The 16848-nt window shown below is 44.3% G+C and overlaps 1 protein-coding gene across 1 annotated transcript in view; it reads right to left on the reverse strand.

Annotated features, from left to right (window-relative positions):
• Positions 1–16848, reverse strand: part of vstm2a (V-set and transmembrane domain containing 2A) — a gene marked incomplete at its 5' end in the record, with an annotated part of 129204 nt that overhangs the window by 5286 nt on the left and 107070 nt on the right. The window lies entirely within an intron of this gene.

Consider the following 16848-nt stretch of genomic DNA (forward strand, 5'->3'; position numbering starts at 1 on the left):
TGATATTCTTTATAGTAAAACATTAGGTTATATACCCGCCATGCCTATTTCTGCACTTTTTAACCATGCAATAGCCTCTGAAAAGCTAAATAATAACACAATAATCTAAAGACTACTGTTTCGAAATCAAGTAAAATATGTATTTCACAGCAGTGGTGAAATGAAGGCAGTATTAAACCTGAGTGTCCTTGCACAACGCAAAATGTCGGGAACTGTCTGGAGCACTCGGAGTCTGAACATACAGTACATAGGTCTATGCACATTCATAGAATGAATGGTTAGTTGACTACAAAAATAAACAAAACCTAAACAAAATAATAGCCAACAGTGCCATGCCAGGGTCATTAAATAGCCTAAATAAATAACTAAATAATCTGATCACTAAATAAGTGATCAGATCGCGTTGTCTGCTCATATGTGGGTGCAGCTCCCTCTCCTGCTCTCTCTCTCTCGCGCGCGCTCTTTCTCTCATTGACGTCACTGCAAATTTCACTTCTCCGTGGTTTCCATTGTGTGGATTGCTACAATTGAGAGAAGAAATAGCCTAGAATTAGGGCCGAAAGTTCAATTCACCACCACGAATTCAAACGACTGTTTGAACCAATGTGATGTGTGTCTCTCCTCCGTTCAATTTCAGCACCACCGACAGCAGGGATTCCGCTCGGCCAAAGCAACCGGTATCGTTCCAAAATTCCTGCCTTATAGAATATTTACCAACCCAGTCAAAATGTAGCTATTGAAAAAAGATCGATTTAATCATTTTTAATCATACATTTTCATTTTGGTAAATGGTAAATGGTAAATGGCCTGCATTTATATAGCGCTTTACAATCAGTAGATAGTCTACATTCACCCATTCATACACTGATGGCGGCAGGCTGCCACACACCATCGGGAGCAAGGAGGGTTAAGTGTCTTGCCCAAGGACACAGCGACAGCAGCTGGGAGGGAGCGGGGATCGAGCCGCCAACCCTTGCGTCATTGGCCGACCCGCTCTACCTCCTGAGCTAAAGCCGCCCCATTTTAAAATAATTTTTGTTGACGTTTATTTCAAAATAATTATATATGCACTGCGGTCTGTGCTTGCAGTGCAAAGTTAGTGAGGAGAGCCTCACCACTCGTTAATTAATTAATTAATTTGGTTCAGGTTTGAATTTAAGTTCAGAAATAACATTTAAACAGCAATAAAACACACAAAAACAAAGGCTATGATGCAATCATCCAAGAAATGTGTTTTATCGATATAAGGGTCACCTCTTCTTCTCAGGAGTAGCAGGAGCTTGAGGAGCTTTTCTGTCGTCTTTCTGGCCTCGGCTGAAGTACTTGCACCATCATTATGTTTAAAAAAGAACTTGCCCAGCTATGTCTGCTTTGCCATTTTGATCTCGTGTCGACCATCCGCGGGAATTGGGATGCTGCTGCTGTGTGCATATGGTGAATGGCGGACTATAGTTAAAGAGACAGCGTCGGCTAGATTTTTCCTTTTTTCACCAAACACTCCACATATGCCTATATATGAGGTTCAAATCTAATAAATACATCCCTGACACCTTGTGACACCCAAAGCACAGCAAATAGCGCTTCCCTGCCCATTCTGAAACAATAGAGCTATGTTTATATAGGGGTACATTAACTTAAACTGATCAAATTTAAAGTGAGGGGGCAGCTAATTGAACTGAGGGTGCAAAGCCCCCTGTCGCCCCCTCGTGGCGCCGGGCCCGTGTATGTGTAACAGTAGCCATCTGCCACTGTGTAGTGAGTAAACCTCAATCCCTGAGACCTCAAGTGACGCTCTAGTGACAGACGTTAGAGCCCAAGGGGTTTTAGCCTCCTTATAGAGTGTCCGCCTCCTGTCCCGGAGGTTCCGAGTTCGACTCCCAGCTGTGGGGGACGACTACACAAAGCAGGTTACATACAGTACGTACAAACTCAACAAAAATGTTTCTAAAACATGGCACTTTGTGTTTCTGCACACCTACAATCTCAACGTGAATTTGAAACAAAACCTCTATTTTAAAAACCTTGCTGCCTTTCCAATATAAAAAATGCAGAGTAAACAACAACTTTGGTTATGTTTAGGCAAGTAAAACTACTTTGTTAAGGTTAGATTAGGATTATGGTTTGGGTTAGGTTTACACAACAAAAACGTTAAATGTGACTCACGGTTTAAATGTAGACTTTGGAAACGCTGTGACCATGTCTGGGAATCGAACACATGGCTCTCCAGTGTGAAAGGCAAGTGTTTACGCCCTCCATCCACGACACCCTTACAGTACTGGCCACCATTTCAATAGCAGCCTCTATGACGTGTATAACGTTGATATACACATATCTAGAAATGTGATATGCAACATATTTTTGGTTCCGAAGTGTGATATTCTATCCGTCTGTGGATTGCAGAAACGTATTAATGCCGACATTTTATTCTGGCGACCAGGCTGGTGATACAAGGCAGCATTCTGTAAATCAAAAATGAAATATTCACTACATCACATTGACATTTACTAGATTCCTCGGTCAGGCCAGGAGGCACTGCAATGTCCTAAGAGGAGACTCGGACGTTCAGGGTGCACTTCTTTCCTTTCGGTCCGGCTCTCTGGCTTGTCTGGGGGTGGGGGAGTGAGGGGAGGAGCGGTGGGAGGAGGAGAGAGGCGGGGGGAGGGGGTTTGACCCCGTCTTCCTCCCTGCCAGGTCTCATCTGGCTCGGGGGGATCTGCAGAACAGGAGTGCCACAGAGAGCAGCCATCACTCTGGGCCAAAACATCCTCCACACAGAGAGAATAACTAATCAGCCTCCAGCGAGAAGACAGAGAACAACTCAGATGCAGAGACAGGAACAAGTCTCACTGACTGAGTAACATTACGCTATTTACACACATCTCATTAGTAACCGTGTTTAAAGATGCACTCTGTAACTGTTACAGTAACAAGTCTCACTGAGCGGGTAACATCATGCTATTTACACACATCTCATTAGTAACCGTGTTTAAAGATGCACTCTGTAACTGTTACAGTAACAAGTCTCACTGAGCGGGTAACATCATGCTATTTACACACATCTCATTAGTAACCGTGTTTAAAGATGCACTCTGTAACTGTTACAGTAACAAGTCTCACTGAGCGGGTAACATCATGCTATTTACACACATCTCATTAGTAACCGTGTTTAAAGATGCACTCTGTAACTGTTACAGTAACAAGTCTCACTGAGCGGGTAACATCATGCTATTTACACACATCTTTTAGCAACCGTGTTTAAAGATGCACTCTGTAACTGTTACAGTAACAAGTCTCACTGAGCGGGTAACATCATGCTATTTACACACATCTTTTAGCAACCGTGTTTAAAGGTGCACTCTGTAACTGTTACAGTAACAAGTCGCACTGACTAACATTATGCTATTTACAGACATCTCATTCATCGGCATCACTCTGATATGGCAAGGTATACCTTGGCTTCTAGGCAAATTTGAGAGAGAGAGAGAGAGAGAGCTGGAGGGAGAGAGGGAAGGAGAGAGAGGCACAGAGAGAGAGAGAGCGAGAGAGAGAGAGAGAGAGAGAGAGAGAGAGAGAGAGATCAAGCTCCTTAACTCATTGAGTGCCAGCCACTTTTGGAGAACGGACGCTCCCAGTGCCAGAGTTTCAGAGCTTTTTTCAGTGATTTCTCGAGGCCCACAGAATATTGTGTGATATTACTATGTAAACAATGAACACGCAAAAAGAACGATGAGACTCTTTTCTATCATCAGCAAAAACAGGTTTATTGATATCATTTTCCGTTCTTTCGTTATCAGCCGGAGAAGATAGCTTGATTTAACAAAAAAGAGCAGTTTTTTTCTAGAAGCTGAGATAATGGCCCTTTTGTGAAATTAAACATTTCAAACACATCACTGACTCTGAAGCTAATTTTCTGATGTAGTCACACCTCAAAAATAATTTCCTTCAATAAAACAGTGAAGGCCAGGGAATTTTGTTTGGCAGAATAATATTTTTAGCTGCAACCAGCAGCGCTGGCCCCTGCGTGCGCTGCTGGTTGCAGCTTCTTGCTGGTCTTTGCTGCTGGTGGGCATCGGATATTCTGGCTTGCGTTTGCCAACCCTGTCCTGCTGCCTGGGTCTGTCTGGGTCAGTGTTGTGTGCTGCTCTGCGTGCCCCCCCCCCCCCCCCCCCCCGTCCCGCCCCGCCTCAACTGCACACTCCTCCTTATGGGAGGTGGCTCTCTGCTGAGTTTGCTCTGCACTGTGAAGGGTGCGCGACATCCAGCTTTTTTACAGCGTTTCCGCGTGTGTTTGTCACCGGCTCCTATGCTTCCAGTTGAGAATAATAAACAACTCCACGGCTGATCATGCGAATGGGCTGTCGCAGCGGGCATGGAGGAGCTCAATTGTGGGAGCAGATTGGCTGCTGCAGGCGCATCTAACGTTAAAACGCTTCATGCATATCGATGCATACGGATGCGATGCGATTTCCGTTTCCCCAACGACTTATTCTCTGTTTTTCTCTGCCTTTCTGTTAACCTGGAGAGCACCTAAGGGTTCTGTAAAATAGGTTATAGACCTCCAATAGCTACAATAGTTGTACCAGAGATGTATCAGGGATTGATCCACGTCCCACCGTCAAAAAACGCAATTGACGACAATCGTCGTCTTTGGCACTCTACGTCAGTATTTGAATTGACGACAGCTGTCGTCATTGGCACTCAATGAGTTAACAAGCAGATGTTTTTTCCTGCCGTTGCGAAAACCAGAGACTGATACCTGAAGTGCACATTAACCCTTGTACCCTGCAGGCGCGGAATCCTCAACTTCCCCTTGGTCCATCTGATGGACCTTAACGGGAATACTGTACTAATTTATAAATATTAATTTAAATTTTTTAATTTTTGACTGTTTATAATTCATTGGTAACTTCTTCCCTAATACCTCATACCAACATTTCATACCTATTCGAATTTTAACCCCTCAAATGCCAGTGTACAGTAAGTACAGTAAAAAAAAAAAGTACATAAAAAAAAAAAAAAGTTATTTTTTTTCAATTTCCATAAAGACAAACTGGCTTTGGGTCTGATATTATGGGCAGGTTGGGGTGTTTTACAAAAGTCACCACTGCAAGATGCCTAGTATCAAAGATTTGCAGGCATGATGTCACAATAGCTATGACATCACTAGCCTATGACATCATCAGTGATGTCATGAGATGATTTTTTGTCAATAATATGTCACTGATGACATTACTGATGATGTCACAGACATTGTGACATCATCAGTGGGTTTTTGTATTTTTTGTGATTTTTTGTATATTTTGAGCCAAAAATCCAAAAAGCGCATGTTTTGGACTACCAGCCATTTTCCCCAAAAAACACAAACGAGCTTTAGTCCAGCATCTATCCTGGTCTAAAGGCTTCAAATCAGTAGTGTGGACTGTCAAATTCAGTTTTATAATATTTTCCCATCTTTGGCATAGGAATCAGTTTTTTTTACATTTCATGTAAACTGTATGGAATTGATTGCTATGCCAAAACTGGGGGAATATGGGGAAATAGGCAAACACATTAGAAACTACAATTTTAACCGCTTGAGTCAAGGTGAGATGTGTAACATCAAGGAAATAATGATTTTTTGAAAAATTTGCTGCTAAAATTTTTTTTTTCTTTTTGTGCAAAATTAACATTGAAATCAATGGGACAACTATGCAATGGACTTTGAGACCATGTAACTCCCCCAAAATTTCTACCAACTCCAAGGTTAGATATTAAGGTCAAAGTTCAAGGTATTTGGTCCAGGATGCCCGCTGAAATAAATGAAATAAATTAATTTTGTAAAAATTTGCTGGGAGTACCAATAGAGTGGTTTCAATGGAAGTCAGATGGACCAAGAGTAAATTGAGGAGTATTTTTGAAAATAGGTCTTAGGATCGTATAAATTTGATAACTATGATTGATTTTTGTCAAATACCCCCCAAAAAATACCTAGCCTTAGTTTAAGACCATATACTCAAAAAATGTCGAAACGGCCCATACGCGAATGCAGGAAAAGTCCATCAGATGGACTAGGGGGGTACAAGGGTTGAATTCAGGTTTTTTTTTACAATCTGGACCCATGGCCGTAACTAGCTATGAGGACGGGGAGGTCCGGACCTCCCCTAATATTTCAGAGAAAAAAGATCGCTTTTATTTTGAAACGAAAGGCAGGTCAGGCAGGAAGTCATCTGACGCCGCGTCCGCGGTAACTTGATTCCGAGAGAGCAGCAGCATGGTGGTGAGTGATGACTGTCTGTCTGCCTGGCGAGATAATTGAAGGTGAGCGAGATGCGAGACAGTGAGCGAGTGAACGACAGACAGTGAGTGACACTGACAGATTTTTTAGCAACAACCAAGAAAGTAAGTGTCTAGTCTCTCTCTTAAGTAATGTTACCTGTGTGACACGTTGGGATGCTACTGGCTAATCATGCATGATGCCAATTGCCAAGCTCCCGAAGTCAGGTATGCAGGTGGCTATATGCATGGTTTCAGTTTCATGACCCAATAAGTAACAAAAAGAGGTGGTGTAAAGTTAAAAACAACATAATATATTTTATTTTATTTTTCAATCGTTCCTATCAGGAATAAATAAATGTCTCTCTGTATGTTTTTTTTTATTATCGATGATGACTTTGTGTGTTGTGTACGGCTTGGGTTGTGTACCTGTGTTTGTAGGTGTCATTTTGATATGAATTTGGCTAAAACAGTTTGTGTTTGTTAGTTACAATTATGTTGACAGGAGAGCTGAGCAGGTGGTGACATGAAAGAGAATATACTGAATAATGACATCACAACAGTATAATCCTAATGTTGATTTAAAATGATATATTACTCTAAATATGGCTAAAAAAGGGGAAAAAAACTCACATTTTTTTTGAGGGTCAAACTATTCATGATTCATCTAGTTTGACAGTTATTGAGAGTTGATTTGAGTTAATGAGTTATTAATTTGAGTTAGTGTGGACCAGTGATGTCACTGGTCCACACTTTAACACTCAATAACTGTCAAATTAAATGACAGACTTCAAAACAGTTTACAGTTTTCTGATATACTACTGATGTTCTAATGATACAAAGCTGGTTGAAAATGGGCGGAGTGTTCCTTTAACATTTTGTGGGCGTTCCCAGACATGCGGACTGTCTCTGTCATGCATGTAATATTAATATAAAACAAAAACCCATGTTGTTCTATTGAAATGTATGGCACCTGTGATTAAAAATGATATGATTAATTTACAAGATGCGTGTCATTCCTAAAATAGATTAATAATATGCAGATTGTTTTATGCAGATTGTTACATAATATTATATGTTGATTATTTACCTAATATTATTATCTCATATTAACACGTTCACTGCCATTGACGAGATATCTCGGCTTACAGAATCCAACGGTTGACTGCCAATGACGAGATATCTCGGCTTAAATTTTTTTTTTTTTTTTTTGACGGTGGGACGTGGATCAACGCTCCCCACGTCTCCTATAAAAATATTGGAGCCACCGAACGTGTACAACCCATTCCACCGACCCACTAAGTGGCGACAGTGTTCTCCAGACTAGAGGAAGGCAAGCAAAAAGCAGTGTGAGGAAGCCATTCTCATGAAAATGGATTGGCGAAAACGCTTTCACTTTCGCGCTTGGGAGCTGGCGGTGGGGTTTTGCAAATTTGCATAATAGATTACGGGTGGAACACACTTTGAAACACGCAGTATAAATAAGACCAGAATCGCAAAAGCTTCATCAAAGCTCTCAACACAAACCCCAAGAAACGAGCGAGCCCATATCCAGACTTGCACAGCGGCCGCCAGCAGACAGGCACAGCAGCAGCAAAGCAGTGAGCCTGGTGACGCGAGGTTACAGCAGCAACAGAAACGAGCTTGTGACACGCCCGCTGCAGCCAAGAAGAACACACACGGAGGGAGGAGTTTGAAGGAGAGGGGTGTTTCCTGCTGTTATGGAGGAAATTACTGTTCAAAACTATTGTTTAGATGTCTGACGTCTTACTGATGCCAAAAATGAATGGTTAAAGTGACTGTTCTATCGAATTTCACAAAAAGCCGTTTATCTCAGAATAAATTTTCAGACGCTGAAACCATGCTGTATTCAACTGCTAATGCTTACATAACTACTAACTCTACAAACTAACTCTTTTAGACAGAGAAAGCACACATTCTATTAGTTCTTTTGAGATATTGTGTGTTCACAAAATCCTAACAGAAACGAATCCTCGGCTCTTGAAAGATGAGCCAGAATCCTCAAAAAAAAACCTTGGCAGAAGCTAACTACAGTATTGAAAAACGGCTGGCAGTGAATGTGTTAATATTGTGAACTTTGATGATATTACTTCTTAATTATGAATGGTGAACGATCGGTCTCAGCACCTGTTGTCACCGCGGGAAACCTCCACTTCTGAGGGAAAGACCAGAGAGACGAGCTGCAAAAATGCAGGAGCCTCAACTCCTCACTGCTTTTTCCCCCCACTGCTGCTCGGCAGCGAGGTGCAATGACTGATGGGAAATCTTGCATGTCAACTTCTGCCCAAGTGAAGTAGCGTTACTTCTTCCCTACACCGTGTACAGTTCCCTTTCCCATTTTGGCTCCTGCAGTTTGGAATCTTGGTTGACATGGCCGAATACCCTGTGCAGTCCACTTTGTTGGGAACTACTTGCCGAACGGAATGCAGCCAATGAGAAAATGAACGCTCTATTTCCCTTGGTGCACCCCTGGCTCTGTTTCCAGTCTGTCACATTGATAGTAGTCTGACTGGGCGAAAGCAACATGGTGGACTTAGCTCTCTCATTGGTGCCGACCATTTCAGTCGGTGCCCGATGGAAATCCCATATTCTTGAAATCCCATATTCTTGAAAGCCTAAAAATACCAGCGGTGTTTAGCATCCTGATCCACTGCTCTGAGTGCTCAACTCGCCCTGCCAGTCCCAGGATGTGTCTCAAAACAGGGCGAGCAGATCCGGGGACTCTTATTTGCCCACCCCTTTGTGTTTCACAATGGTGTAGAGATGATTGTCTTCTGTGAATATTGCAAGATACACGCCCCCCCCCCCCATTTGCGAGGTCCTCCTCCCCTTTTATAAAACCAGGGTTATAGCCATAACCTTGAGTTTGTTGATACGTGACCCTCACATTTGAAGTCTTAATTGTACAGAGAAATGATTGTACTCTTCTGTATGTGTGATGGGTAACTAACCATTGTTGATGAGTAGCCTACTGGATTCCTGGCATGGCCTGCTCTGTTTTTGATGTAATGCTTATATTGTGTGTTTATAGGCTGCTTTGCTATTTGTCCTATTTGTTTCTTATTTGTGCCGATAGACTACTAGGCTATCACTCAGAGTATAACATTGCTGCTTTAGTTGGCCGTATATCATACTGTGGTGTGGTGTTTGTGTTTGATATCCGTGTGGAGGGTTGATGTGATCATTACATAACGTTGCTATTATATATCAGATGTGTGTCATAAAGCAAGTAGGCCTATATGCTTGCAGCTGTGAACCATTAGTCTGAATCACTGGAAGCAGACATAAGCTCTGCCATAGACCATTTTCACGGGAGCCATTTTGTGTCAAAAAGGCAGGCTAAACACAGGTGCAAGCAAAGCACAAGCGGGACAACAGTGGCAGAGACGCTGGAAGCCGGGCGGTGATGTAATGACAGCTGACACGCTGGCGGGGAGTAGCTGTGAACAAAGCTCTTCCCACCAGCCACAGTTATGCCCCGCTCCCCCCAACAGCCACAGTGATGCCCCCCCCCCCCCCCCCCCCAATCTGCCAAGTGCCTCATTGTTTACAGATGCAGCCATGTGGGGAAGGACAATATCTGCACTCTCCCAGGTTTCATTTCAGCTCAGAGGAAAGAAAGCTCATGTCCGCATCCTGCACACAAGATATTGCTGTCAGTCTGCACACAGTATATTGCTGTCAGTCTGCACACAGTATATTGCTGTCAGTCTACACAGTATATTGCTGTCAGTCTGCACACAGTATATTGCTGTCAGTCTACACAGTATATTGCTGTCAGTCTGCACACAGTATATTGCTGTCAGTCTGCACAGTATATTGCTGTCAGTCTGCACACAGTATATTGCTGTCAGTCTGCACAGTATATTGCTGTCAGTCTGCACACAATATATTGCTGTCAGTCTGCACAGTATATTGCTGTCAGTCTGCACACAGTATATTGCTGTCAGTCTGCACACAAGATATTGCTGTCAGTCTGCACACAGTATACTGCTGTCAGTCTGCACACAGTATATTGCTGTCAGTCTGCACAGTATATTGCTGTCAGTCTGCACACAGTATATTGCTGTCAGTCTACACAGTATATTGCTGTCAGTCTGCACACAGTATATTGCTGTCAGTCTACACAGTATATTGCTGTCAGTCTGCACACAGTATATTGCTGTCAGTCTGCACAGTATATTGCTGTCAGTCTGCACACAGTATATTGCTGTCACTCTGTCTGCACACAGTATACTGCTGTCAGTCTGCACACAGTATATTGCTGTCACTCTGTCTGCACACAGTATACTGCTGTCAGTCTGCACACAGTGTATTGCTGTCACTCTGTCTGCACACAGTATATTGCTGTCAGTCTGCACAGTATATTGCTGTCACTCTGTCTGCACACAGTATACTGCTGTCAGTCTGCACACAGTATATTGCTGTCAGTCTGCACACAGTGTATTGCTGTCAGTCTGCACACAGTATATTGCTGTCAGTCTGCACACAGTATATTGCTGTCAGTCTGTCTGCACACAGTATACTGCTGTCAGTCTGCACACAGTATATTGCTGTCAGTCTGTCTGCACACAGTATACTGCTGTCAGTCTGCACACAGTATACTGCTGTCAGTCTGTCTGCACACAGTATATTGCTGTCAGTCTGTCTGCACACAGTATATTGCTGTCAGTCTGTCTGCACACAGTATACTGCTGTCAGTCTGTCTGCACACAGTATACTGCTGTCAGTCTGTCTGCACACAGTATACTGCTGTCAGTCTGTCTGCACACAGTATACTGCTGTCAGTCTGCACACAGTATATTGCTGTCAGTCTGTCTGCACACAGTATATTGCTGTCAGTCTGCACACAGTATATTGCTGTCAGTCTGCACACAGTATATTGCTGTCAGTCTGCACACAGTATATTGCTGTCAGTCTGCACAGTATATTGCTGTCAGTCTGCACACAGTATATTGCTGTCAGTCTGCACACAGTATACTGCTGTCACTCTGTCTGCACCCAGTATATTGCTGTCAGTCTACACAGTATATTGCTGTCAGTCTGCACAGTATATTGCTGTCAGTCTGCACACAGTATATTGCTGTCAGTCTGCACACAGTATACTGCTGTCACTCTGTCTGCACCCAGTATATTGCTGTCAGTCTGCACACAGTATATTGCCCTAAAGTCATGTTTTAAGAATTTGAGATGTACATAAAATACCCTTACTTTGAATAATAATCTGTATCTGACGTATCTGCAGTATATGACGAGTTGGGAGTGAGAATGTGTTGGTCCTTTAACTGGAATACTGGACAGGGATTGGCTCCAGTATTCACGATGTCACTAATCATGCTGGTGGAAAATGGCCTTTTCAGTGAGCTCAGAGAAACTGAAAACAGTCTTCTAGTGTCAAACTCTGCACAGACATCATTCTGCACAGTGAAGCTCAAACATCCGCCTGAAAGAACAAGAAGGAAAACCGATGTTTAACTTTAGGGGGTCTTTAAGCATTTTCTGAGGGAATCCCATAGGAGGCCATAGAGACCATTTAAAAACTAGATAACAGTGTCTATCTCGTCTATGGCGACCGGGTCTGTGTACGTTTTGGATCGGCCATGTCATTTCTCCCTTTTGCCTACTCTCAAAACACCAACCAATCACAAACTAAGGCATTCACAACTACTGCATTTTAGTAGTTATCGACTACTTCCAAACAGTAGTAGACTAGTCGACAGCCCCATCTACCCTCATCAGTCTGGGTGATTCCCCAGTCAACACTGAGTCTTTTCGCTTCCTGGGCTCAACAATCAGCCGGGACTTGAAATGGGAGTCAAACATCAAAGCTGTCACCAAGACGGGATACCAGAGGCGGCTAAGGAAGGTCAAGGTGCCAAAAGCAGCATTGGCATTCTTCTACACCTCCATCACAGTCTGGTATACTGCTGCTGACATCTCCAGACTGCAGCGCATCATCCGCAGAGCTGAAAAGGTGATCGTGTCCAGCCTTGCATTCATCCAGGACCTACACACTGCCAGGATGCTAAAGTGGTCTCAGAAAATGAAGGCCGACCCAGGTTTCCCTTTAAGCGAACCTGATATAGCTGTGATGTGAAACGCGTTGTTCGCTGTTTTATGTGGTTTAATAAAAGAACAACAATCTAACAATCGTGGTGTGCGCTGGATCTCTCCATTGTTCCCGATTCTGCTGTTCCTGCTTGCACCCGCGATTAGCAGCACGGCTGTGCACAGGGCACCATATATTCTTCCACTATACTGTATGTCACTTTTAAATATCTTTTACTTTGCACTTTATCATTTATAATTAGAGGATTGTCTGCTACGTATTTTGCTATTTGTGTTCACTGGAGGCAGTAGTGGCCCTCAGCCTGTAACACATCTTTGCTGTTCAGAGGAAGTAGCTATAGGCATTTATCAGTGTCACAAACAAACACACACACACACACACACACACACACACACACACACACACACACACACACACACACACACACACACACACACACACACACACACACACACACACACACACACACACACACACACAGAGATGACTCCCTGCAACACAGTTGTCAGCATCATTTGGCTGCCTCATAATCTCCCACTCTGCAGCCCTGGGGATTATTCAACTTTCTAACGCTACTCAGTGGCAAGCAATCTCTTTGTGTATCTTGCTGCGGGGTGCATAGGGCTATCTCAGCTCAGAGCATGGCTGACTTTGCTGTGGGGTGCATAGGGCTATCTCAGCTCAGAGCAGGGCTGACTTTGCTGTGGGGTGCATAGGGCTATCTCAGCTCAGAGCAGGGCTGACTTTGCTGTGGGGTGCATAGGGCTATCTCAGCTCAGAGCAGGGCTGACTTTGGTGTGGGGTGCATAGGGCTATCTCAGCTCAGAGCATGGCTGACTTTGCTGTGGGGTGCATAGGGCTATCTCAGCTCAGAGCAGGGCTGACTTTGCTGTGGGGTGCATAGGGCTATCTCAGCTCAGAGCAGGGCTGACTTTGCTGTGGGGTGCATAGGGCTATCTCAGCTCATAGCATGGCTGACTTTGCTGTGGGGTGCATAGGGCTATCTCAGCTCATAGCACGGCTGACTTTGCTGTGGGGTAAATAGGTATATCTCAGCTCAGAGCAGGGCTGACTTTGCTGTGGGGTGCATAGGGCTATCTCAGCTCATAGCACGGCTGACTTTGCTGTGGGGTAAATAGGTCTATCTCAGCTCAGACCGGGGCTGACTTTGCTGTGGGGTAAATAGGTATATCTCAGCTCAGAGCAGGGCTGACTTTGCTGTGGGGTAAATAGGGCTATCTCAGCTCAGAGCACGGCTGACTTTGCTGTGGGGTAAATAGGTCTATCTCAGCTCAGACCGGGGCTGACTTTGCTGTGGGGTAAATAGGTCTATCTCAACTCAGAGCGGGGCTGACTTTGCTGCGGTGTGCATAGGGCTATCTCAGCTCAGAGCATGGCTGACTTTGCTGTGGGGTAAATAGGTCTATCTCAGCTCAGAGCAGGGCTGACTTTGCTGTGGGGTAAATAGGTCTATCTCAGCTCAGAGCAGGGCTGACTTTGCTGTGGGGTGCATAGGGCTATCTCAGCTCAGAGCAGGGCTGACTTTGCTGTGGGGTGCATAGGGCTATCTCAGCTCAGAGCAGGGCTGACTTTGCTGTGGGGTGCATAGGGCTATCTCAGCTCAGAGCAGGGCTGACTTTGCTGTGGTGTGCATAGGGCTATATCAGCTCAGAGCAGGGCTGACTTTGCTGTGGGGTGCATAGGGCTATCTCAGCTCATAGCACGGCTGACTTTGCTGTGGGGTAAATAGGTATATCTCAGCTCAGAGCAGGGCTGACTTTGCTGTGGGGTAAATAGGTATATCTCAGCTCAGAGCAGGGCTGACTTTGCTGTGGGGTAAATAGGTCTATCTCAGCTCAGAGTGGGGCTGACTTTGCTGTGGGGTAAATAGGTCTATCTCAGCTCAGAGCGGGGCTGACTTTGCTGCGGTGTGCATAGGGCTATCTCAGCTCAGAGCATGGCTGACTTTGCTGTGGGGTGCATAGGGCTATCTCAGCTCAGAGCAGGGCTGACTTTGCTGTGGGGTGCATAGGGCTATCTCAGCTCAGAGCATGGCTGACTTTGCTGTGGGGTGCATAGGGCTATCTCAGCTCAGAGCAGGGCTGACTTTGCTGTGGTGTACATAGGGCTATCTCAGCTCAGAGCAGGGCTGACTTTGCTGTGGGGTGCATAGGGCTATCTCAGCTCATAGCACGGCTGACTTTGCTGTGGGGTGCATAGGGCTATCTCAGCTCATAGCACGGCTGACTTTGCTGTGGGGTGCATAGGGCTATCTCAGCTCATAGCACGGCTGACTTTGCTGTGGGGTAAATAGGTATATCTCAGCTCAGAGCAGGGCTGACTTTGCTGTGGGGTAAATAGGGCTATGTCAGCTCAGAGCACGGCTGACTTTGCTGTGGGGTAAATAGGTCTATCTCAGCTCAGAGCGGGGCTGACTTTGCTGTGGGGTAAATAGGTCTATCTCAGCTCAGAGCGGGGCTGACTTTGCTGCGGTGTGCATAGGGCTATCTCAGCTCAGAGCATGGCTGACTTTGCTGTGGGGTGCATAGCATAGGGCTATCTCAACTCAGAGCAGAGCTGACTTTACTGTGGGGTGCATAGGGCTATCTCAGCTCAGAGCATGCCTGACTTTGTGTTTGAACTACTTCACCAGGAATAGGATTGGCAGGTGTGGATGAGAACAGCCCACTTGTCACACGTTCGGTAATCAGAAATTACAGAAAAATAAATGAGAGAGCATTAAATCGAACTGCCTCTATTAAAGTTTTTTAGTACATGCCTCTCTCGCTTGCTCTCTTCGCCGCTACTTCCTGGTTACAGTTCCCGACTCTGCACTGCACGCATGCACCTACTCACACAACCATAAGAGATCGTATTCGTCTGTTGCTTTAACCACCTTGATAATCTACCAATGTTGTTGATTTCATTGTGAGGATAGGCTGAGAAATATCAAAGAACAGGGCTCCCAGCCTCTTTAAACACAAGACCTATTTTCTGTGCAAGCTCAAACTAAGCCAATGAAGTGAGAACCTCAACCATTTAGAAGCTATTATGATGTTATGTAAGAAATAACCATAGATGTAAGTTAAAGGAGAATTCTGGTTTTTTACACCCCAGACTTTATTTCCAGCTTAAAATATGATGTTTTTCTCACCCAAATAACTTTGGTTTCATTCGGATGCCCACAGAAGATATTTAGCTCAGAGTAGGGTCCTCAAACAGGCTATAATGGGTGCAAACGGGGCAAGCTGCATGCGCTCTGTAAATAACACCTTTTCTGTCACATCACGGTTCATTGTGGTTGTTATATAATTAGTATTATTATAACATTTTGCATGTTCAAATATGACCTCTTCACTAGACATTATTTTCTGTTTGATTGCTGCTTTTTTTTCTGTCTCATTAAGCATTTAGTTCTCAGTATTATTACCAGATCAGTAAGTCAATTAAGGTTCCTGTCAAGCTCAACCATCGGACATTACATTCCAAGCTGACACTGAGGGGTCCCGTGTCATGTCAAATACAAAATGCTCACAGCGGATCATATTCTTCTGGGGGGGGAACTTTAATAAAGAAAAATGTCTCAGTGGATAAGAGCAGCTCATTTCAATGGGTCTCTTAACACAGGAGCCTCTGTGGTTCCCACAGCTTCTCTAGCTCCATACTATACACCATTTTTGTAGTCCCGAAATGTCACGCAACATCACAATGCAGAAACTCCGGTATCGAATTCTCTCAGTTTCCCACTCATAAATACAACATGGGAGGGCTTGCAACTCATAAATACGGTAAATACAATATATCCGAGCAGCACATGAATGCAACATCTGTCCCTGCTGCTAGCCTGCTAATGCTAACTTGTTGGGCCTTGTGCTCAGCCACTTACACCTTAGTCTTGCAGTAGATAGCCATAGATAGATATCTACGTCTAGAGCACAACTCTTGAAAAGTAGTTAAGGACCGCCCCCTAAGAACAAAACAAAATGTGTGACATATGAATGACCAACCACGGACGGCGTGATGCAACTCGTGGGGCTGTACATTTTGAACGATGCACCAATGCACGCAGAGAGCTGGACTTCCGGAACAGCCCAGTCAATCAGATTTTACCGGCAAAACCCGGAAATGCTGACTTGTGATTCAGACCCTCTGTCACTGGAAGCGTGCTGACGTAAGATGCTGGGTCTGACCACGTGAGACTACTTACACCTTATAAGTCATCTTTACTGCTAAGAAGCAGTCGGGGTGAACTGCCGCTTTTGTTGTAGTTTTGTTTTCTCCTGTTTCTTTGGTTTGGGAGTTAGGGCTTAGGACATGTCTTTTGGTTATTTATTTTTTTGTAGGGCGTGAGTGGGTTAAGTCATTCGTTTGTTTCATTTGTTTCTTTATCTTTTGGCATGTAGTTCTCCCTGAAGTCAATGCTTCCCTAGCATCTACATCTTCGCTAACTCCAGTTTTACTGTTAGCCTAATGTGTATTTCACAGTGTGTGGCAAAATAAATTAC

Source organism: Poromitra crassiceps (genome assembly GCF_964638095.1).
Source record: "Poromitra crassiceps genome assembly, chromosome: 2".
NCBI lineage: Eukaryota > Metazoa > Chordata > Actinopteri > Beryciformes > Melamphaidae > Poromitra > Poromitra crassiceps.